Source organism: Macaca mulatta, chromosome 14, assembly GCF_049350105.2.
Source record: "Macaca mulatta isolate MMU2019108-1 chromosome 14, T2T-MMU8v2.0, whole genome shotgun sequence".
Lineage (NCBI taxonomy): Eukaryota > Metazoa > Chordata > Mammalia > Primates > Cercopithecidae > Macaca > Macaca mulatta.
This window is the reverse complement of record NC_133419.1, coordinates 20,260,617-20,278,837: the sequence shown is the minus strand read 5'-3', so window position 1 is coordinate 20,278,837 and position 18,221 is coordinate 20,260,617. Positions and strand designations below refer to the sequence as shown.

The 18,221-nt window shown below is 44.4% G+C and overlaps 1 long non-coding RNA gene across 1 annotated transcript; it reads right to left on the bottom strand.

Moving 5' to 3' along the window:
* Positions 1–212: 212 nt before the first annotated feature.
* LOC144334243 (uncharacterized) lies at positions 213–18,034 on the bottom strand. Its single transcript, XR_013403920.1, has 2 exons — positions 17,805–18,034; positions 213–2,997 (listed from the first exon to the last, which is right to left on the bottom strand). It is a non-coding gene; the product is annotated as an uncharacterized LOC144334243 (long non-coding RNA).
* Positions 18,035–18,221: the final 187 nt, after the last annotated feature.

The window sequence follows — 18,221 nt, the reverse complement described above, 5'->3', positions numbered from 1 at the left end:
TCAAAGAAGAACCAGGCTTTGCTCCAATGAGCTTACAATATATTTGTGGAGCTATAAATGCACATAGAGCGGGAAAGACTAAAGAACAGCCTATAACATCCAACTCTAGGCTAGTCTCTCTGGTTCCTGTTCAGGCCTCAGTCCCAATGCCTGGCAGGTGTAGCATCTGCTTGTAGAAGGAAGAAATAAATAGAATCAACAACACCGGAGGCTATGGGACAAATGGGATGACAGAAGTTTATTTTACACATCCATGTAGAATAGCTATCTCCATTGGAAAAAGAAATGCAAATAAGTACACGCCCAACTGAAGTGCTTTCTGTAAAATCACGTTTGAAATAAAGGAGGGGTCTTTTATAACAATTGTCTTGTGATGATGAAAGGAGGTCACATTCTGGGGCACTGGGCAGAAATGAAAGCAGCTCTTTCTCTCGTTCTCATTTGCCTTGTCCAGATCATGCTTGAGATGAGGACACTCTTTATATTTAGAGTCCAGAGTGAGGTTCAGTCTCTCACCTTGGCTAACATTCAATACCTGCAATGGCACTGGCTGGAGAAGCAGCTGGAAAGCTTGTGAGGTTCACCCTCTGTGGTCTCAAGAGTTCAGCAAACCTGTAGCCCTCCAGCTAAGATGGATTGTTACAACATCCATCTTTCAGACGGGAACATTAAAACGAGGTAATTGTTACAACGTCCATCTTTCAGACGGGAACATTAAAACAGTAGCTCTTTGAAGGAGGGAGTGTTCACCATTGCTGCCCTGAGCCAGCCCTGAGCCTGGCTGAGGTAGCTCAGGGAGGTGTGGTCATGCATCCAAGATCATGCAGCCTGCCAACATGAGGCCAGGGACTCAAGCCTGGGTTTTCTAATGCCAAAGCCTGTGTTTTCCCTCTGCTGAACAAATGCTGACCTCTGTTATCTCCAGACTATATGAGAAAATGGGTGGAGGGCAGAGAGACACTGTGAGGCCTAGAGAGAATGTTGGCGGCAGCTTTGAGACTGGGGTGGGGGTGGTATGCCTTGATGGCTGGAAGGGTTTGGACAGGTGAAGGAAACAGGACAGAAGAGGTAAACTGAGACCCAGCATGGTGCTGCCAGGGTCTAGAGGCAGGAAGGAGGCTGGGAACCAGGGATAAGGAAGGAAACCCAGATCTGCTCTTCATCCCCCTCCTCCTGAAGCTCTCCATGTACCCCAAGCCCCAACCCCCAGTGATAACACCACAGGCCTGTGCACTAATGGCAGGCCACGCATCAAAAGTCAGAAGACAATGGGGCGGCCATGCTACTGCATGCAATTTGATACATTTCCCAGGAGCCCTGGAATGTCAGCTCAGTTTCGGGAGTCACCGTCTGACTTCTCTAATCTTCGAGGCAGTGTTCAGGAGTGGGAAGTGGCCTTCCTCTCCTTCTCATGAGTCTGTGTGGATGGTCAGAGAGCCATACGTTCTCGCACACATTGTTTTCAAAAGGAGACAGTCCTTGACTTGAGTTTTAGGAATTCTCTTCCCAGCCTTTAGTCATTGATTTCTAGAAGAAAACTTTTCCTCTGTTATTTAACTTCTGCCCTCACTCCTGCCACCCATGCTCAAGAGTTGACAGTGAAAGATGCTTTCCTCAAAGGCAAGATGAGGAGAGGGTTATGGAAAGTGTCCTAGCCACGAGACGAGATCTCAGGGGTTTAGTATTAGCTTTGCCTTTAATTGGAATAGTGAGGATGAGTTTGGGTGCTGGAGTCAGACAGGTGCATGTTCAAGTCCCAGCTAGACCACTTCCAGGCTGCATAGCCTTGGCCAAGTGGCTCAACCCCTCTGAGGCTGTAAAATGGGAGTAATTGTGTTTGCAGAGCAGAGATTTGTAGGGAGGATGCATGAGCGAATGCACCAACTCCATAGAGCTCAGTACACAGTGAAGCTTCAGTACTGATGATTATCATGACATTAAGTCTCTCACACCCCCTTCCTTCCCTGACTCAACCAAGCCACGCTGCTGGTCTGCCAGGCTCTAGCACAAGCCTAGAAGTCTCCCTCTTGTGGTTCCTTATTCCTGGAATTCTTGGCTCCCAGCTCCTTGAAAACCTGGCTGCTCTTCATCTTCAGGCTCGGGGGAAATGCCACCTCCACACAGATCTTCCTCCTGTCTCTCTTTCTCTTAACCCCCTCCCCACAATTGCTGATAATTGTGTTGATCTGATGACTTCTCATTGTCCCTGTGCTCCACTCGCCTGCAGGCTTGGTGTGGGAAGGGGCCACGTCTCTCCTGCCACTCTTGTGTCTCCATCACCCATGAGTGATTGTGCAGTAATGTGAGTTGACTCAATGAACATTCAATTAACATTTGTTGACTTAATGAGTCGCGATGTCTGACCCTGGGTAAACAACACGACGCTTGTGGGATTCCGTTTTTCCCATCAGAAAAATGAGGAGGTTGGACAAAAGGGCTGAAACGTGTTCTTTCCCCTAAGTTTCCCATGAACCTGGGAATGAATTCAATGGAGCCGGGGAGTTAAGGTGCAGAACTGCTACAGAAACATGGCCTCTTGCTGTCCTCTAGCGGACGAGATGGTGAATGGCACTTTATCATCCCCGCCACCCCGCCTCCGCCCCCACACTGTTTCTAATATATTAGCTCTGCCAAGAACCACTTCAGAAAGGAAAATACGCAGTGGCCAGAGAAAAGGGGCCATGTCTTCTTCATTAGGGTACACCCAGAGCCAAGCAGTGAAGCGTGGGAGACAGCTAGATTCAGCAGGAAGGCCACTGGTGGGACTGGGGCCACCACCTTCTCCCTGGGTGAAGTTGGATTCTGTCCTCTCGGAGCCTCTATTTCCCCATCTGTGCAGTGAGCATAGTAACATCTACCTCACAACTGTTGTAGGATTAAGTAATGTAAAGTGTCTGGCATGTGGTAAGTCCTTAATCAAGGTTGGTAGCCTCTTATCTCTCGATACATTTTGTATGAATGAAACGCAGTCACAGACATAAAGGAAAATGTTACAACCTAGAAGAAAAAACAAGAAATGTGTGTAAATGAGTAGGAAAAGGGTTTGTATACCGGGGAAACATCCTCGACTTGATGTTAGGAGTTTTGGGAATCAGATTTATGAGCTCTGACACTAACAAGCCGTGTGACCCTGGGAACGTTCTGTAGCCTCTCTGGACCTCAGTGTTATCATCTGGGAAACAGAAGGTTAAATGACAGCATCATCCAGAAGGCACTCAGCTTCAGGAAACAGAAACACAACTGACAGTGACTAGATCCAGGGTCGCAAACGACAACCCACTTGCCAAACCTGTTTTTGTGCTGCCTGTGGGCTAAGAATGACTTTTACAGTTTAAATTGTTGAAAACAATCAAAAGAACAAATAATATTTTGTGACACATGAACATTATATGAAATTCAAATTTCAGTGTCTATAAATAAAGTTCTGTTGGAATCCAGCCACACTCATTTGTTTATGTACTTATCTAGGGCTGTTTTCCTGTGACAATGTCAGAGTTGAGTGGTTGCGGCTTGGAAAGCTGAAAATGTTTACTATGTGGCCATTTATAGAACAAGTTTGCTGACCTCTGACTTCACTAATAAAGATATTTAGTTGTCTCATGTAACCATAACATCCCCGCTGTTCTCTTGGTCTTCTTTCCTGATCACAAGATGGCAGCCTCAATTCCATGAGTCACATCTACACAGCCTACATTTAAGACAGGAAGTTAGGAGCAGGTAGACAGAAAAGACTTTCTCCCGCCGTGACTCCTGTGCCCAGAAAGATGTTTCCCTGAAGCCCTGCAGGAGGCTTCTCCTATCTCATTGGCCGGAATGAGGTCACATGGTGGACCCTGGACCAATCATTGGGAGGGGGTGGCCCTCACTGCCTTTGTCCAGTGTGTCTGCAAAGGACCTACCCTTCCTGAGATGAAGGGATCTGGCCTTTTACAGAAACAAAAACCAGGGCTCTGTTAGCATGAAAGAAAGGGGACAGGGGGCATATGCCAGCCAAAATCATTAAGACCCCTTGCAAAATAGCATCTCCAGGTTCCAGTTGCATGAGCTATTTCAGAACTTAAATTTGAAAGCTTTTTGTTGACATATTTTCTCCACTTCAATCCTCTCTCTGGAAGTATTTCTGAGTGATTTTCTTCATTTAGAATTTTTTTTTATTTGCGCTTCCTTATTTATATTTATTTATTTATTTGTTCTTTTTTTGGACACAGAGTCTTGCTCTTTTGCCCAGGCTGGAGTGCAGTGGTACCATCTCGGCCCACTGCAACCTCCACCCCCGGGTTCAAATGATTCTCCTGCCTCAGCCTCCCGAGTAGCTGGGATTACAGGCATCCACCACCGCGCCTGGCTAATTTTTGTATTTTTACTAGAGATGGGGTTTCACCATGTTGGTCTTGAACTCCTGACCTCAGGTGATCCGCCCACCTCGGCCTCCCAAAGTGCTGGGATTTCAGGCATGAGCCACTGCGCCTGGCCCCTTCCTTCTTTAAGTTGCTTGATTTGAGATGTTGCTGTTCATGGTGTTTCTCCATGCCAGTCCTTAATTTTGACCTCACCTCTGCCTCCATGTGTGAGAAGTTTGAGTAGGAGGCAGGAGATGGTATAACTTTGCAGGGCTTCATCACAGCCGGGCCTGCTCCTGGCAGCAGCAAAACAGATGAGGCGTTCACCAGGACGGTTGTTAGACTGAAGTCCTGTTTGGTCACTGAGAGCTGAAGAGGCAACCTCGTGGACTGTTTTTCAGTTTTGTACCACTCTGAAAGGCATGGGAGGAAACGTAGAAATGCATCCAGCAATGTAGCTACTTTTCACTTGAGTTAATAGAAGAGGGAGCAGAGCTTCAAGTGCCAATGGAAATATTTGCCAATGGAAATATTTTGTAGATGACTTGAAAAGAAATTTAATAAGGACTTAAATCCAAAATCGTAACCTCCTTGTTCTTAGAAAGAGAGGGAGTTGCAGTTACAGACACAAAGGAAAACAGCACAAAGATGGAAGGAAAGTCAAAAGGGGCCACGCAGAAAATTTAACACGGGATCAGAGGGGCCAAGACAGAAGCAAGATCCTAATACACATCCTCTATCCGGGAAGCAGATGGCAGCTTACAAGGAAAATGCAGAAAGAGATGGCAGGCCACAGTGTTTCTGGAAAGGAGGACTGTCCTTGAATTATGACCTCTTCTTAATTTTGGGGTGGATTTCCTGATGGAGGGTGCTTTTTGAACATTCTGTACCTGAGGTTTTTTTTGTGCTAAGGAAAAATAGGGAAATGAATTCGAGTTCCCCTAAACCAGAGTGGGGTGGCTCATTCCTAACAATCAAGATTCAAAGAGAATGGAAAGACGCAATCCCTCTGCACCTTAGTTTCTGCATCTGTAAAAGAGGAATCAGTGCCTGTGTGACTCAGTTGGGCACCCAATCCAGTTCCCTTCTAGACTGCCTTCCTGCACTCTAGAAACTGCAAAACTGAAAACCAAATTTCAGACTCCTTTGCAGCTAGAGTGCAGGCACATGGCCTGGTTTCCACCAACCAGTTACACTCATTCAGGACTTGAATGTGGAAGTGGGCAGTGCAAGAAGCCTGGGAGCCTGAATCTGCTAGAAGGCACAGAGGCAGGGGTGCTAGGTGTTCTGAGAAATTGGGAGGAGTTTTGACTTCACTCGCAAACGTCATGGGTGTCAGTTAACACGTGGAAGCAGCAGAGGGCTCTCTGGGAACAGCCCTGCAGAGAGTGGGGGCATTTTAAGGACTTGGCTGACTGCATTGTCCAGGTCTGTCCTGGTCTGAGTACCACTTAAGCTTGATTCTTTGGCCCCCCAAGAAAGTCCATTAAGTATTTAATAAATACACTTTAATAGATCTCTGTCAGCATGAACTTGCTAATGTGGACTCTGTTGCCTGCAACCAAGGACCTTGGCCTCAACCACACATAAAGTGTTCGATCAGTTCCTGGCACGTGGCAAATCCTCACTATACATTAGCTACCATTCTGTATTATTTGAATGCTCTACAAAGCGATGGTACATCTGTTCTTGTTTAGCAAGCATAGGTATTAGAGTTCATCAATTTCTTTTTTTTTTTTTGAGATGGAGCCTTGCTCTGTCGCCCAGGCTGGAGTGCAGTGGCCAGATCTCAGCTCACTGCAAGCTCCACCTCCCGGGTTTACGCCATTCTCCTGCCTTAGCCTCCCAAGTAGTTGGGACTACAGGCGCCTGCCGCCACACCCGGCTAGTTTTTTGTATTTTTTTTTTTTTAGTGGAGACGGGGTTTCACCACGTTAGCCAGGATGGTCTTGAACTCCTGACCTAGTGATCCGCCCGTCTCGGCCATTGATTTCTTTAGAAAGGAAGTGAACGCTCACATTACTCTCCCCTGGGAGTGTAAAACTCAATCCTGCCAACTCAAGGTAAACTGTCACTGCCGGGTGCTCTCAAGCTCTGTCAATTAAGGCTCCTTCCCCTCTGTCCTCTCCAGGTATCGGTGGTGTGAGGGGCACTCCCTTCCCCTCATCTAGTTCCCTCCTATGGGGTGTTCGAGGCTGATGTAATTTACCTGGCCTGTGTGTTGATGTCTGACATCATCTGCATTCACTGCTGTCACAGCCACTGCCACTCTGTCTTCCCTCATCAGGTCCCCAAGCCTCTACACCCCCACCCCCAGTTGCTAGGCCTCTCCAGGTTCACCTGCCAGCTCTCTGCCATTTCTATCCCTCCTTGAGGGTTTGGGGATGCGAGTGTTTGAGGCCCTGTCAGTAGCAGGTCCATCACAGGGGTGCTCACCTGGCACTGTGTCCACCACAGCTTTGCCTGGGCAGAGAGGCACCGATCTCCTCTGTTTCAGTGTCTCCCACCCACCCTCATCCCAGGCTTTGTCACAGGTCCCTGGCACCTGTGGGTTCTAGATCCAACCCTTCAATCCTGCTTCTTCCACTTCCCAAAACTGAACTTTCATCTCCTTTCGAGTAGGAACTTTATTTGTTGACTATTGAATATTCTTTCCTACTCTATGGTGTGGTTTAAAATCTATGCTCTCAGTCCCCCAGACTAACTTTTTGTACCTTAAAAAAATGTTTTCTTCTCAAGAATAAAGGCCTGGCTTTTTCTAAATGTATTCAAGAATTTCTTCACCAAATATTGTTGGAACACTTGCTGGGGGCAGGCATTTTCTAAGTTGTACGGACAGACAGACAGTAGGTGGGCGACAATCACATGCAAAAGTCAATTGCCTAATTTTTTTTTTTTTTTTTTTTTGAGACGGAGTCTCGCTGTGTCGCCCAGGCTGGAGTGCAGTGGCGTGATCTTGGATCACTACAAACTCCACCTCCCGGGTTCACGCCATTCTCCTGCCTCAGCCTCCTGAGTAGCTGGGACTACAGGCATCTGCCACCACGCCCGGCTAATTTTTTGTATTTTTTTTTTTTTTTTGGTAGAGATAGGGTTTCACCGTGTTAGCCAGGATGGTCTTTGTCTCCTGATCTCCTGATTCACCTGCCTCGGCCTCCCAAAGTGCTGGGATTACAGCCGGCCATCAATTGCCTAATTCTTTTCTCTCTTTCTCTTTCTCTCTTTCTCTCTTTCTCTCTTTCTCTCTCCCTCTCTCTCCTTTCTTTCTTTCTTTTTTTTGAAACAGGGTCTTACTCCTTCACCCAGTCTGGAGTACAGGGAGTGGCATCATCATATAGTTCACTCGTAGCCTTGAACTCCTGGGCTCAAGCCATCCTCCTCCCTCAGCCACCCAATCAGCTAGGACTACAGGTATGTGCCACTACACTTGGATAACTTATTTTATTTTATTTTGTGTAGAGATGGAGTCTTGCTCTTTTGCCCAGGCTGGTCTCAAACTCCTAGCCTCAAATGATTCTTTTGCCTTGACCTCCCAAAGTGCTGGAATTAAACGTGTGAGCCATGGTGCCCATCCACCTATTTATTTTCAATAGGGCTAATGCTTTGCTGGAGTATTAAGTATATAAAGTATACTTCATATTCAATATTCCAACAAACTATTTTATATTGAGTATAAAATGCTGAGTATCAACTTTATACTAAGTATAAAAAGGGGTAAAGAGACAGAGTGCTGGGCAGCGGGGAGGAGTAGTCATGAAACAGACTCACTGTGCGCTAGTTACCACTTCACTCCCACTCTATCTTGGGTTGCACTTTCACTACTTGCCCAAGTTCTGTGAGAAAGAACACTGAAATACACAAGTTACATGAAGATAGTCAGCAAGGGACAACAGCAGCCTAGAATTCATGAGTATTGGTCCCCAAGCCTCAGGAAAGCTGCCCAGGGCAGTCGGAGTCTTGTCTGCGCATGCTGCACCTGCACCACAGCTGCAGAGCCCTGAAGGCAGCCAGCCCTGGGTTTTAGACCCTGGGGTACAGGACTTGCTGGGTGAAAGCATTGAAGGACACCTTGTTTCTAATAGTGACGAAACAGAGCCTGGGCTGCTCGGACCAGTCCCGCCCTACTCCAGATGTTGCATTTCCAGCATATTCCACAGCAATCCTTGGGAACTGTGAGAGAAAAGAGGGAGAACTGGGTCGGTCCACAGCCATGCAGAGAATGGTCCTGCAGTAGTGCTACATGGAGTCAGATATCCAGGAAGGCCTGGCAGGCATTGGAACCCCTATCTAAGTGTCAAGAAGAATCCCCCAGAGAAGGATCGGGTCAATGCTTCCAAAGGGAACAGCAAGAGCAAAAGCCCCAAGGCAGAAATGAGCTTGGCCTTGGTCACAGATAAGAAAGAAGGCCAGCAGGTTTATTGAATGGTGAAAAGAGAGAGAGCAAAGATGACCTCAACAGGTCACTGTGCCAGATTTCGCAGGACACTTTTAGCATGCATGGAAGCTGTGGATTGTTTTGTTAAACCCTAGAAGATTGAAGCACAGAAGTTATTTGCATTTTAAGAAAATCATCTTAATTATAGAAAAATGGTTGATTATAAGAGGGCAGAAAAGCATGGGTGAGCAGGGAAAAGGTAACTCTAAGAGTCCACATGGGTGATGAGGGTAGCCTGAACTTGGAGGGTACAGATGGCAAGATGTGGACCATTCTGGTTACATTCTAGGGAAAGGATTGAAGGGATTGCTGCTGGGCTGATTAGGTGGTGGTGAGATGCAGAGGCAGGAGAGGCTGAGGAAGTTTAAACCCTTGCATACCCCCTGGAATGACTGAGCCAGTTCTACAGAGGTGGCAACACTTAGATATTAGTCCAAATGCACTTCCTATATAAAATCCCTGTGTGTGCTTCCTGTGTGCTGTGTGTGTGCTCTTCGAGTGTGTGTGTGTTTCAGCTAGCAGATTCATCTACTCTCATCCTCTCTCACTAGAATGTTCTAGTGCCCAGCAGGTTGAGCAGGGAGCAGAGGGGTGGGGTAGTACTCACCTCTGGCCAAATTGGCACAGGCTCACCCATTACACTGTTTACTAACATCTACACTTACAGGGTCCTTGCCATGTGCCACATGCTGTTCAAAGTGGCCTACACGTAATCCTCAGAACAGTCCTAGGAAATAAATGCTATTATGAGTCCTCATTTTACAGGTAGTGAAACTGAGATTCCAAAAGATGAGGTGTCAGGCCAAAGGTCACACAGCTCATAGGCAGCAGAGACAGGATTTGAACCCAGGCTATATGATGTCAGAGGCCAGGCTTATCAACTACCTATTCCAGGGATGGTAAGGGAATACAGGCAGGAAAGAAAACCATCTAGCATGTCTTCCTTTCAATGCCTCTAAATGTGAAAACACTTAGCAAAGTGCTGGAACATAGTAAGTGCTCAATGCATAACAATAATACATTGTATTAATATCCAGGGACCAGGCAGGTTATGTCCCTCCTATGCTCCCATGCCCTGCGGGAGGCAGAAGATGCAATTTGGAAAAAAATTGATCCACATCAGATGCCAAGCCGTCAAAAATAATTGGCAGGAGAGGAGAGACCAGGCAAAGCATGTATCTGATTCCCTTCGCTTGTTGTCACACTGTTAGAGTTAAAGAGTGAACACTTCACAAGAAAAACAGCATACGTCTGCCCACGGGTTTCTAGATTTACACTCTTTTCACTTATTGGAAAGAGAAAAAAAATAGGACCAAATGTTAAAAGCATGAAAAAAAATTAAAAAGCAAGAAATTTGAGGGGGAGGGGAACCAGACGGGCAGCTCCGTGGGAACCGAAACGTGCAAACGACGTGCAGCTTGTTTTAACGATCTGACACCCCCGAACTGGAATTGATTACTGCTGTTGGGAACAGAAAATGGGATGTGAGGAATCGGCAAAGTGTGATCATGAAAACTTCAGAGGGAAATTCAATCCCAAACACCAAAGTGAGGGAAGGGCTGGGAGATGCCCTCGTGGGAGAGAAAGCCGGCCACGCCCTCCAGTTTCAGCCTCTCGTTGATGGCCCTGTAATGACAACACTCGCCTCCAGGGGGCGACCAACGCCTTGCACCAGGAAGACGTGGCTGCAGGGAGGGGCGTGGGAAAATGAGAGGCACAGGGCTGGTCCCACTCAGAGGACGGGAAAGAGAAACCCAGCCACATCGCAGGGGCAGCTCCGGACCCGCTCAGGCTGCCCGAAGCGGCGCTCCCTTCACTCTGCAGAACTTGAGCAAGGCCAGCTGGAGTGGACTTGGAAGACGAACCGTAAAAAAAGAATCTTGCTGGGCCAGAATTAGACACTTCAACTCAGCGACCCCAGAAGGGAGTTTTTGATCAGTAATTGTTGCCCGTAAGAATTGGTTTTCTGGGAATGACAGGCTTATTAAGGAGGGAATAGAGATGATGTCCTAAATCAAGGGTCGGCAAACTTATCTGTAAAGGGACAGCTAGCACATATTTTATGCTTTGCAGGTTCTCAGGCCCTGTTGAAACTCTGCTGATATAGCGTGCAATTAGCCACAGACGAACTGTAAATGAATAAGCATGTCTGTGTTCCAATAAAAGTTTATTTATGGACAATAAAATTTGAATTTCACTGTTAAAAGAATGAAAAGACAAGCCACAGACTGGGGCAAAAAATAGTGGCAAAGCATGCTTGATAAAGAATTGGTATCTAAAATATACAAAGAAGCCTTAAAACTCAACAATAAGAAAACAAACAACCCAATTAAAACTGAGCAAAAGATCTGGACAGACACCTCACCAAAGAAGATATGTAGATGGGAATTAACTGTGTGAAAAGATGCTCAACATTGTATGTCATTGCAAATCAATTGCAAATTAAAAGCAACAATAAGAAACATTTGCTACTACCCCTGTAGCAGAATGGCTGAAATCCCAAACACTGACAAAACCAAATGCTAGTGAGGATGTGGAGCAACAGGAACTTTCATGTATTGCTGATGGGAATGCAAAGTGGTACCGCTACTTTAGAAGACAGTTTGGTGGTTTCTTAAACATACCCCTACCATATGATTCAGCAATCTCCCTCGTATTTATCCAAAGGAGTTAAAAACTTGTCCACACAAAGTCTGCGTGCAATTATTTATAGCAGCTTTATTCATAATGATCAAAACATGGAAACAATTGATGTCCTTCAATGAGTAAATGGGTAAATAAACTGTGATACGTTCAGACAACGGAATATTATTCAGTGCTAAAAAGACATGGAGGAACTTTAAATGCATATTACTGAGTGAAAGAAGCCAGTCTGAAATGGCTACATACTGTATGATTCCAACTATATGACATTCTGGAAAAGGCAACACTATAGAAACAGCAAAAAGATTCATGGCTGCCAGGGGTTATAGGGAGAACTGAATAGATGCAAGCAACTGGGCAGGGCTGTCGCTTTTGGGGCAGGACACCTGGCAGTTATGGTGAGGGCCTTGGCATGTCACAGTCTGGGTTTACATTCTGGCTCTGCCATTTCCCAGCTAGCGTGACCTTGGGCAAGTTAGATAACCTTGCTGTGCCTCCATTTTCTCACCTGAAAATGGAATCATAAGGAACCAACTTCAAAGAGTAGGGAGGATTACATGAGGAAAGACCTGTTAAGTGCTTGTAATAGTGGTTCATACACAGAAAGAAGTTGATACGTGCTAGCAATTTTTACTACCAGGATGGGAAAGAGGGTGCCACTGGAGGGAAGGCCTGCCAGGACAATGGTGAACATGACCCCGTGCATAGTTTTTTTGTTGTTGTTGAGACAGAGTTTTGCTCTTGTTGTCTAGGCTGGAGTGCAGCGGCTCGCTGCAACCTCCGCCTCCCAGGTTCAGGTGATTCTCCTGCCTCAGCCTCCTGAGTAGCTGGGATTACAGGCATCTGCCACCACGCCTGGCTAATTTTTTGTATTATTATTTTTTTTTTAGTAGAGACAGGGTTTCGCCATGGTGGGCAGGCTTGTCTCATATTCCTGACCTCAGGTGATCCACCCACCTCAGCCTCCCAAAATGCTGGGATTACAGGCGTGAGCCACTGCGCCCTGCCCTCCTGCACGTTAAGGAGCTGGAAGAGGAGTTGCGCTGCAGGTGAGAGAACCATGACTTTATATTCCAGAGTTGTTGATGCTGTCTGTGTCTCTGTGTCCTCTGAGTTTCTAGGATTCAGGGGCTGCCTGGATCCTGCTTAGCTGAGGTTTCACCCTAAGACCAAGTCCAGGAAGCTAGAATCAGATATGAGGTTCTGGAATTCTTGTTGCAAGGAGAAAAACAAACCCAGATTTGTTTGAGCCCATGTTGAGCTGGTTCTTCTGTTATTTGCACTGAGCAGGAGGGAAGGATGGCTTTCTGAAGCCAGGAAATAAAGCCACAGCCAAGGCAGGAAGGGTCCAGATGAGGGAGGTCAGAGGGTCACAGCAAGGTAAGCACAGGCAGGGCTCCTGGAGCTGACCCCATGAACACTGACTGTGCACTGGGCTGTGTTCTTCTTGCACAGCCTGCTGCCCTATAGTGGTCCAGGGACAGCCTCTCTAGTTTATTTTTCATTAAAAATGACTTTTATATAATGTTTTTCTTTCAAAAGCAGTATCTGGTCTCTGGAGAAAAATTAGAAAATGTAGACAAGCAAAGCAAAGAGAAGAAAATAAAAATGCATCCACTATCCTAATCCCAAGCAATAACTACTCTTTTTTATTTTTATTTTTTATTTTTGGAGATGGAGTGTCTCTTTCTGTCACTCAGCCTGGAGTGCAGTGGCATGATCTAGGCTCACTGCAACCTCTGCCTCCCGGGTTCAAGCGATTCTCCTGCCTCAGCCTCCCGAGTAGCTAGGACTACAGGTGCATGCCACCATAGCCGGCTAATTTTTTGTATTTTAGTAGAGATGGGGTTTCACCATGTTTTCCAGGCTGGTCTCAAACTCCTGACCTCAGGCAATCCACTTTCCTTGACATCCCGAAGTGCTAGGATTATAGGCATGAGCCACCACACCCAGCCAGTAACTTCTCTTTATACTTGTTCAATATCCAGCTGGCTTTTTCCTAGGAGCGCAATATATTTATACCTTCATTTAATAAAATTAAATCTCATACCACATACCCACTATAACCTTTTAAAAATTCACTTGGCATTATACCATTAATATGTTTTCATGTCAATACTCTACAGTCTGGGTTTTAATGATTATGTAATATTCCATTGCATGGGCATGCAGGTACTTTAATTTACCAATCCCTTACTATTGGACATTTAAGCTGTTTTCCAATTTTCACTACTCTAAACAACTGTGACGAACGTCCTTTTGCATAAATATTTATCCACATTCTCATTTACTTACCTGTGTTACATTTCCAAAGGCAGAATTACCTCATCAAAGGATATGCACGTTTTTAAGGTTTTGATGCACATTGCTTCACTAACCTCAGGAAAAGTAGTCATAAATTATACCCCCGGGAAGGTTATTGTCCCCAGGGACAATGCTGATCTTTATACACAGGGTCTAGAACAAAGCATTGCATATAATAGGAGCTGATTAAATATGCATAGATTGTAATTTGAGCATAATAAATCCAGACTTTCATGCACACTATCTGCGTTTCTTCTGTTTTCTGTTAGCCCTCCAAGAGACAGAGCAAAGAATTGTTCATAAAAATGAGAGAAAGGTAAGGGATGATGAAAAGAAAGCGGGAACAATATCTCAGGGGAGTGTGCCATTTAATAATACCCTAGGTCATTACACAGCACTTTCATTGAAAGATAGCTGTTAATGGCCCACTTATGAACATTTCTACTCCAACATAAATTAGAGTCTAAATTATTTAAACCATCCCAATGTAACCATACTAGGCAAAAGTCGTGTACATAGAAGTACTGTGGCATAGAGGTAAAAGACCATGGAAAAAATAACTACCATAATATCCAACCTTCCAATAAACATGATGGAATTGCCACTCGGGAATCCACACCCTCCCTTCAATATCCAGCGTAACCAGCTTAGGGAAAGCACTTCACAGAAGTGTGGGTGAAGATAAAGGAACACTTAGATACAATCTGAGCTCACCCTGTAGGCTTTGATTTCTGACTATTCCTAGGACTTATTTCTTTCAAATCCTCAGAGTAGAGGGCTTGGTTCATTTTGACAGAGAAAGATAATCATTGAAAAACAGAAGGAGGTTTGGTTTAGCCTTACAATGGTTTCTATGTTAAGCCTCACAAATGAAAGTCATATTAAACTGGATTTATTCATCCCTGACATCAAAGAAAGGAGAATGAAAGGGAAAAAAAGGAATTAAAACTTGCAAAAAATAATCTTTCTATAAAACCTGACATTTATGAACATAACTCAGAGAAACAACTAAAAATCTGTAGATTACACCAATTTAAAATGTATGGGAAGAATACAAGTGGGAAGAGGGGAAAAACAAAGTAAAATATATTGACATTCTGAAGTCTCTTTTCATTTAACAACAAATATTTTCAAAGAACACAAGGCTCTCTCAGTTATTAACAATTCATTTTATAAGCTACATTCAATTTTAATCATCCACAATATATGAAAAATCCCCCTCAGGATTACCTGCACAAAATTGCAAAAGAAAAAAAACCACATTATAAGATTATATGACAGTTTCAAAGCTGAATTACAAATGTGTGCACCCAGCAGCAGATAAAAATGAAGGAGAATACGGGAATGATTAAGTTTTCAATTTCCCTACAATGACTTGATGTTAATTTCAATTCACTTACAAGTCTCTTTGTAAAGGATTAATAAAGAAAACAAATAACCTGATGGTTTGATAACATGAAGGGAGTGGGAAATTATTTCCCTGAGAGATTGCCATTTAGAAGCTGGATAAGTTTCTGATTCACTTACAGCCTCAGTTTCTCATCTGTAAACTGGGAAATAGGAAATCATGATGATTCCTCAGTAGGATTCATGTGAGGATTTCATGAGATGATGGAATTCAAATGTTGGACTCACTTAAAAATAGCCATTTTTATTGACATGGGCATGGCAAAAATTTAAAGTGCCTGTGATAAAGATCATCAGTGAGTCTCACACAATAGACTTTTCTAAACTTTGCCCTTCCTTCTCTTTAATTCTTTGATATCTACAGTATAACCAGTAATACATTCTGCTTTGAATACCTTAAGATGGAAAACATCCACAACAATACTTTCATTGAGCACTTACTGCATGCCAGGTGCTTTGTGTTATCTCAAACAGCCCTCACAACAAACCTATTGGGTAGGCACTATTCATCTTAGTTTGCCAATAACAAAATTGAGACCTAAAGAAGTTAAGGAGTTTTCCAAATGGCTGGAGGAGGCAGAGAGGTTAAAAGCATGAGCTCTGGAGCCAAGCTGCCTCAGTTTCCCTATTGAGGGAAATTGGGATGGGTAGTGTATTTGGCAGGGTTCTCTAGAGAAATAGAACTGATAGGATGTGGGTGTGGGGGGTGCCAAGGGGAGGCAGAGTGGGAGACAGAGAGCCTTTGTTTTAGGGAATTGGTTCATGCAATTGTGGGGGCTGGAAAATGCAAATTTTGCAGTGGTGACAGGCAGTCTGGAAATTCCAGCAGAAGTCGATTGTTGCAGTTTTGAGCCCAAAGGCAGTCTAGAGAAAGAGTTCCGTCCTCCTTGCAGGACCTCAGTCTTTTTTCTTAAGGTCTTCAACTGATTAGAGGAGACCTACTCACATTAAAGAGGGTCATGTACTTTACTCAAAGTCTACTGATTCAAATGTTAATCACCTAAAATCACCTAAAAAATACCTTCCCAGCAACATCTGGACTGGTGCTTGACGTAGCAACTGGGTGTTGCAACCTACCAAGTTGACACATAGAATTAACCACCACTGGGGGTAAGAATATCACCTACCTCACATGGTTTGGAAGGATTAAATAATATAAATCATGCACAGTACTTGGTATGCCTGAGGCCCTCAGTATCTTTATTTTCTTATGGACAGAGCCTGCTAAGGGGGAAGCAGTCCATAGGTGTTAGCTATTGTTATAAAGGGACACAGCCATATTAGAACCAAAGTCATTTGCCCCCAGAGCTAATTGTCAACCTTTAAAGCTGTACTGTCCAATATAGTAACAATCAGAGAGATGTGACTAGTAACCACTTGTACGTGGCTAGTGTGACTAACATTTAAATCTCATTTCAAAACCAAAGCAGGGTAATTTGTTTGTTTGTTTGAGACGGAGTCTCCCTCTGTCACACCAGGCTGGAGAGCAGTGGTACGATCTTGGCTCACTGCTATCTCCGCCTCCCAGGTTCAAGCCCCCCTCCCCTGCCTCAGCCTTCTGAGTATCGGTGACTACAGGCTCGCACCACCATGCCCGGTTAATTTTTTGTATTTTCAGTAGAGATAGGGTTTCACCATGTTGGCCAGGATGGTCTTGATCTCCTGACCTCGTGATCCTCCTGCCTCAGCCTCCCAAAGAGCAGGGTAAATTTTTAAGCACTGAAACGGCCCGAGTATTAGATACATTTAGTTAAATAAAATATACTATCAAAATTAATTTCATCTGTTACTTTTTGCTTTTCATAAATGTGGCTACTAGAAAAATCTAAATAACACACACGGCTGGCATCATATATTTCTTGTACAGTGTTACTCTACCCCGTGGTGCCTTCCCAGGGGTACACAGGCCTGGCGTGTGAACACAAGCCCTCCACAGGACAGGCTAAGCAAAGAAAACACTGCATCAATGCGTCTTAATGTCAGTGAGGCTACCCAACTTCTTAAAAAAAAAAAAAAATCTTAACAGTAGCACCACCCACAAAGGAAATAAGTAAATTGTACTTTATTAAAATTAGCTCTTTTGTCTATCAAAAGACACTACTAATAGGGTAAAACAGCACACTACAGATTTGGAAAAGATATTTGCAATTTATATAGCCAAACAGTGGACTTATATTTAGGATATATAAGAAATTCTTGTGAATCAATTTTTTTGAAAAAGGAATAAAACTCAATAGAAAAATACATGAAAGATTTGAACAGGTATTTTAGAAAACAAGGTGTCCAAATGGCCAGTAAACACATTACATGCAAATTAAAATATAATGGCTGAAATGAAAATGATGGAAAAATAACAAATGCTGACAAAGATGAAACAACTGAAATTCTTACATACCGCTAGTATGTTATCAATTGGTATGACCATGTTGGAGGATTTTTTTTTCCTGCCAAGTACAAGCATGCTTCCTCCCACCAACACCCCCCTCGATGCAGGGAAATTAATCTCTAACTTAAAAAGCCAGCGTTTCAAAATGTATAAAATAATGAGGCAGAGAGAAGGCCTTGGGCCTTGCCACACTGGAAGGTATCATCAGCAGTTAATTGAGCCGCAGGGAGGCTGAGAGCAGGATTGCAAACATGGTAAGCTTCACAAATGACAAAATATAGTGCCTGACCTTTTTAAAGCAGATCCCGTGGGCTCCTCACAAACTGCAGGGCATTCTTTGAGGTCGGGAACCAGAGGGGCCCTGCAAGGGGCTTTGGTGAGGCAGGCGAGAGTCCGCTGGGGGAGTTGCTTTCACATTAAGCCATAAAACAATTTTTTTGGAAAAAAATGTGTCTGTAACAAATGCCCCGCAGAATTATACCACATCACTGAAAACTGAACATTTGCAAAGCTTTGCTCAGGACTTTGATATCATGCTCTGCCCTAAATCTAAGAGTTAAGAGTTATTCTTGTCAGGTGTCTGCTTTTGAAGTTCCTGGCTAAGTCAAATAGTGCATGAGGCTCCACAGCAGCTCTTAATCAGGAAAATGGAGAGATGATTGTCGTTAACATAAAACACGGAGCCCTGGGACCAGCTTTCTGTCTG